Genomic DNA, 7,072 nt, shown 5'->3' with positions numbered 1-7,072 from the left:
GTGTTAATTATGACACTTAAAAATGTGAAAAAAGAGAATTCATCATGCCCAAACCCACCATAGCACACAAATTGGGGGCTTGTGGCTACAATTGCTTGAATTTTCTTGCATTTGACGGTATATAAAAAGTTGCATAAGTTATATCTAATTTTTTTGAAAAAAAATATTTTGATTAAAGATATTTTAACTTGTAAATTTAAATACGAAATAAATTTTAAAAGATTTGAAGATAAGAACTCTCCAATCAGCAGCTACCTAATGTTATTTATCACATAGACTAAACTTGTATTTGATTTCCTATATTAAAGAAAAAAAAGATTAAAATACAAATGAAGAAAAAAATAAGAAGTGTGAAAAGGATTTGTTGTCACATAAAAAACCCTTTAATAAAAAATTCAAGAAAAATAATTATAAAAAATCATAATTCAAAATAAATAGAAAACAAAAAAAGTTTTAAAAACTCAAATGTTTCCTCTATCATTCTCTTTGGGAAAAAAAAAACGACGAAAAGACACAAAGATGAAAATGAACAAAAGACACAATTATACTAAAAAGACACAATAGATCACAAATATAACACAATGCTGACAAAATATAACACAATGTTGAGTAATATAATAAAATATTAAGAAAAAGAAACACAATGTCATGAAAAAAGACATAATCAATAATGAAAATAAACACAAAACAAAATGATAAACAGAAGACACAATAATCTTTTTCACTAAACATTTTTAAGGAGGAAGATGGTGGAAACATTTTTATGTTTTTACTTTTTTCGTTTTTTTATTAAATTTTGAGTTATAGTTTTTTTATTATTTTTTGAGTTTTTTTGTATGCCTATAAATCCTTCATATTTTTCTCATTTTTGTCTCTATTTGTAGAACAACATGAGTCATAAAAAAAAGATATTTATTAACTAAATTAAATGCTTAAAATTATCTTACCAAAACTTATCTTAGGGAAGGTTTTATTTATGAATTTAACCAACACTAGAAAATAAAATTATAAAGAACTATAATGAGTATAAGAAAAATTCATTTAACTAAAACAAAATTACTCTAAATGCTATTATATTAGTGTGTGTTATTCTTATGCATGTGCTAATCTTCTATGTATCATTCCAATTTTATTAAATGTAACAAAGTTACAAATATATTTTATTAGCTATTAGTCAAACTAAATTTAAATCCTATCAATAAAGAATTAAAGGAAGTTTTTAAGCGCAATATAGCTTAACAAAACCTAATGATTATAAGTTTAGAAAAGAATAAATAAATAAATTCACCCATGAATATGTTTTAACTTATCCATGAGTTTGCCCTATAATACAAAGTAGAGTACATGTAACAACCACTGATACAGTTATATAACTATATTATTAAAGTAAGATAATTTTTTCACATAGCATCATTATAAAGTGTTCACATTGGATTCCACACAAGCATTTCTCTTAAATACATTTTCCACCTAATTAATATTTAATTAAAATTCATTAAAATGCATAACAATTCATTAAATGCATAAAACCCTCTATCCATTATTTTTCATTTAATTACCATTCTAAAATTATCTTAAGTTATTGATATAAATTTTGAAAGACTAATATTTAACATTTTACAATTCAATATAAAATTCTTTATTAATTTTATTTTATATTCATTTAAATCAATAACAAAAGTTTGACTATATAAATCAATTTTAATAATTTAAGTTATAATTTGATTTAAATGAATATAAAATAAAAGTCATAAATAAAAATTATTATATGTAATAACTGAATTTGCGTATTACATATAATAATTTTTATTTTTATTATAATTTTCACCTGTATGGAACACGGGATCTAACCTAGTTATTACTATATAATAATGTATTACAACAACAACAACAACAATAATAATAATAAAATAATAAATAATAATTATTATTATTAATTGATGTATTTTTAGATAGGTGTTTAAAAGAACACAAACTGTCTTCTTGTGGATCAAGTGATTTATCGTATTTTTGGGATGTTCACGTGAAAGAGAGTGCGGGGTCGTAAAAGCAAAATGAGCTTGTTTGGTGGGGCCCACCCATAGCATACTTTTCCATTTCTGCTACAGAAGCCTTTGTGGTTGTTAGTTGCCTGGTGTCACATAGCATTGAACTAAATTTACCAATGTTAATAAACTTTTTAAATAACAAAAATGATATTTCTTTTGGGTGGTTGCTTAGGGCAGCATGCATCACAGGTGACGCAAGCACCCCCGCGTGACTAAGGACAAGTGTGCTCCAACTATTTCAATGAGACATGACATGCCCAATAACATCGATTCATGGTTCAAAACTTTGTCCACGTTATCCAAACAAGTTAAAGTTATACACAAAATTTTATCATTTTAACATGCTTACTAAGCCTATAGCATCTTACATAAGTGCACTTTAGTTCCATGTTCGGGTATTCATGCGATATAGAAAGTACGATAAGGGTAAGGTTCGGTAATTAATGGTGCGCTTTCTAGACGGATTTCTATTTTTCTTTGAAAGAACATAACTGTTAAAGTAACGGGAATATGTCAAAAGGATTTGAAATTTAAAGGACACACATAATCAAATGAATCTGAATTTGTAATCCATTTGGATAATGAAAAGATATTAAAGGAACTAGAATCCATCAATGTGGCCAATGCCTACCAATCGCAAATGTTGCCCCATTGTTGTCTTTGGAAGCCCACCTCCTCGTTGTCCCTTTCAACACTGCCATCACAGCCATCACTGCCGTCTCCACCACTGCCACCTAAACCTATCAAGTGAAATTGCTGCCAACTGGTCGCCTCCACTGCTAGTTGCACTAGTACACCACCACCATCAACTGTGGTAGGTGGTCAGGGCAACGGTTGTTGGGAGTCGTGACGATGAGTGCAGTGGGGGTTTTCAGGATTATGGCAGTGGTCATTGAATTCCTTCATGATCGGGAAGAAATAATGGATTGCTTAAAATAGGAATTTTAGTTAATCAATTAAAATTCAGTTCATTTTTCAGCAAACACATTGAAAAAGAAACTCAAACTCGAATTTTAACAAATTTAGTGAAACACGTCATATTAAAAAATGAAAATTATATTTCAACTAGTGTTTTACCCAGTGCGTTGCGCTGGGTAAGTCGGTCAAACTCGGGTGGTGGTAAAATCCAAACATTGTCGCTCTCAAGCGTTGAGATGATAAGTCGATACGAATTCGGCCGGCTTCGGTCACGTGTGTTATTGTACTGAAACTAAACAAAAATTAAACAAAAAAAATTAAATATTGAGGTGGATCAACAGGGTGGCGTCGGAAGGAGAAACTCGATCGTTGGTAAAACCCAACCGTTATCGATCCCGGGTGTTGACGTGGTCACTCTACGAGAATTCGGTTAGTTTCCGTCACATTCACCGGAACTAAAAAAATTAGCATTCGGTTAGTTTTCACTACGTTTATTACGCTAGTAGAACTAAAACAAAACGTGGTGAATTTACGTGAATCTAGTCGGTTTTTGTCATGTTCTTTACAATACCAGAACTAAAACAGAACAAAAATAAAATTGATTTTCGGTTGATTTTTATCACGTACGTTACGAACCGGAACTAAAAAAAATGCCACTAAAAGTGCCGTAAAATGGTCCAATGGAAACTTTGCGACGCCAAAGTTATAAATTATTCTATATAATAATAATTGTTTTTTCAAAACAAGCACACCCTTAGTTTAATGATGACTTTGTATTTCAAAACATACACACCTTAAGTTTCAATTGACTTGTGATCATGATTGACTAACCAATATTAGGGTTTAGGGTTTATGCTCTTAACCCATGTTCTTATGATAATATCACAAACATGGCAGCTTAAGGTTCCCCGTCTCACCTGCCCATTCTTGTAAGGGAACTCTAATCCACTCTAATTTAACGAAAAGCGATAAAATTAAGACAGATGCAATTATAACCGGTAAAATAAATCTTTCTTCAAATAAGATTAGTACTATACATTAGATCTTAGAACATTTTCATATTGTTAACCATTTTATTCTAACAATATTTTTAAGATAGTAGCACCTTTAACCAATTATCATAATTATCCATTATAAAAGTTTCACAACTCACTACAACAATAGTGAATCAAACATTCTAAGTTGGAAGCACATTGTAATGAGTTAGACATACATTTATATACATGTCCACCACAATTCACTACAACAGTGAATCAACCTACAAATTAAACATCTTTATATGCATAGATGAGTCGCTATATATGTATATGCATATAAACCTATTACAATAGTGAATCAAACGTTAAAAGTTAAGTGGAGCATTTTATTTAGTTAGAATCATCATTATAAACATGTGCATCAAAATCATTACAATCGCAAATGAAACTTGGAAAAGTGGATGCATTGTTGTAATGGGTTAGAAGCACCGCTATAAATATATGCATCAAAACTTTGTAGACTATTCAAGTATGGAAAATTGGATATGTTGTTGTAATGAGTTGGACGTACAGTTAAAACATAGTTAAAGAGATGTGCGAAAAAATTTGACCCACAGATCAAAACAGGAATGTTAGATGCATGTTTAAACGGGTAAGCTGCATTGTCATGAACAACTCATATTAAATCACGTAGAATGTAATTTTGTATTAAATGACCGAATTTTAAATAAACTAAATTAACAAATTAAAGAAATTTGAGATTAAAAATTGGTGTAACCATTTTCGTTTGTATTTAAAACTTTATCTTAGGGACTGTTTGGTATCCTTGTGTTGAGTCATTAAGAGGTTTGACTGATTAAGGTTTAGCCTTTGAATCGATGTTTCTTAAGTTTACACTTTAAAATGCTTCATAAACCATTAAGAGGTGTCTTTTAAATGAATTATAAACACACTCTACACTCTATCAAACACTCCTAAGATTATCTCCGTTCTCAAACCAACTCAAAACAATCTTTATTATAAAACTAATTTCCCACTCTTTCACATACCCAGTCCAACTAAACCATACTTTTCATATTAATTCATTAGTAACCCAACCTTCATTACTTTTTATTAAATAAATAAAATTTATAATTGTTGTTTTTTTTATTAAAAGTGACTAGAAATATAAAAAATAATTTCTTATGTAAATAAACAATATATATTTAATATGAAATTATTTTTAAAAAATAAAAAAGTTTGGTAATGATTAATATTTATTTTATATTAAAAATATATTTAAAAAAAAACTCTGATTTTTATAAAATTGATACGCTCACAAAAAAAAGTTAAACAAGACTATGTTTTTTTTAAACTTAATAATTAAAAGTTATTAAGAGAAAATAAATATTAGAGCTAAAACTAATTAGTGTGAAAAGAAAAAAGAAAATAAACTAAAAACATGTTTATTAAGGTGGTGACATGTGGCAAGCCTAAGATTGAAACTAGTTTGGTGTAACAAACTAGTTTGCCATATACTCCTGCTTTTTTATTTTTATTTTAATTTAAATAGTGGGAAACCTATGTTGGGTTTGCCAATGAGAGTGGTAAGTGTCACACCCCGATTTAGGGCCTAGGAGTGTGACCCAATGACCCGTAGTTGGTATATGTTTTGTAAATATATCAGAGTTGCAGGTTATTTAGCGGAAGACTTTGGTTATAATAAAATATTAATTTATTTTGAAAACTTCCCGAATAATAAATATCCAAGTGTTTGATTTTACAAACCTTGTTTAATCTTGTTTGCAATATTTTAATAATTAAAAACTGAGCCATCTCCATATAGCGAGCATCTATTCCATGATTGACTTTTATTCATTGCTATCTGTATTATACTTGCTTCCCTGAAATGCAGGGGAAAAATATGTCAGCGATATGCTGGTGAATCGTTGACTCTAAAAACATTTATTAAATCTTTGACTGACAAGATAGTTTTTTTGAACAAACTCAGCAGAAACGTCTCTTATTTCTGGGAACTTATGCCACTTGCCATACACACACAATTATGGTTCTCCATGATCTGATGCCTATTGAAGAACTTTCGTTATGACTGCTTGCCTGTGGCGACATAAACTTGATTGATAGGCTAAACAGATATATTTGGATCTAGACACATGTGTACTCGGTCTGAGTTGCTTTTATTTTCTACCTTGTGACTTAGGGATCACGTAATCCATTAAATTTAGAAATCACGTAATCTCATAAAAAAATGACTAATTTGTTAAGATAAACAACCCGTTTATCTTAATGACTGACTGTAAAAGGCTTAACGTATTCACCTGTGATTGTCTTTTCTGAATGATGTGGTGATCTCGTTTGAAAACCTTTGTGAATGAATGATGTGTAACCTATAATAAAATAGGTTTATATAAATACCTTGATCGTCTCTTGATCCAGCTACAGACCTTTAGTTTGGTTTTGATAGCTTTAAACCTTGAATGATCATTTGTTTGAATAAAATATTTAGAACTGTAGTCTTTTCATTTATTTAAAAATCATGTGCCGAGTTTCTTTTTATGAAGAAACATCTATTGATATGTTTTTTCTTTAAGTAGAAACATTAAATGACTGTAACCTTTGTATGTAAGATCTTATGTTTCTTAATCACGAGGAAACATAAATTTTAACTATATCTCTTGCATATAATATTTTTTAATCATAAAAAATCTATTTTTGACTGTATCTTTTTGTATGTAAAAGCTTATGTTTCTTAATCATAAAGAAACATTATTTTAGCTATAACCTTTGTAAATATAATTATGGTCAAGGTTTGGGTTATACCACTGACTCTGGTCTAATCCATATAATAATAAAATAATAACTTAAGTAGAACCCCTACCTTACATGTGTATTAGGAGTTTATATGCCTAAGCTTGCATGAGCAACACTTCTACTTTATATCGCGTACTGAGGCTTAAACCGTCGGAACCTTGGGGCTTGGCACATACTATGAGAACTGGTACACAAAAAACGAGGCTTAAACGTGTGAACGTGATAGTGTTTCGGTGTAAAATGGAATGTGCCGCGGACCTTCCTATTTATAGCAACTTTTGTGCTCCTTCGCGTAGCGCAAAGGAAGAAGGCCTAGCC

At 29.8% G+C, this 7,072-nt stretch overlaps 1 non-coding gene across 1 annotated transcript; it reads right to left on the bottom strand.

The window, feature by feature from the left end:
• Positions 1-1,053: 1,053 nt before the first annotated feature.
• LOC143580663 (U6 spliceosomal RNA) lies at positions 1,054-1,151 on the bottom strand. The gene has a single exon (XR_013143696.1). It is a non-coding gene; the product is annotated as a U6 spliceosomal RNA (small nuclear RNA).
• Positions 1,152-7,072: the final 5,921 nt, after the last annotated feature.

The sequence above is a fragment of the Bidens hawaiensis genome, unplaced genomic scaffold, assembly GCF_021521415.1.
Source record: "Bidens hawaiensis isolate Kalapana, Puna unplaced genomic scaffold, B.hawaiensis_p1.1 tig00030545_1, whole genome shotgun sequence".
NCBI classification, from domain to species: Eukaryota; Viridiplantae; Streptophyta; class Magnoliopsida; order Asterales; family Asteraceae; genus Bidens; species Bidens hawaiensis.
The sequence above is the reverse complement of the archived record's forward strand: the minus strand, read 5'-3'. Positions and strand labels throughout refer to the sequence as shown.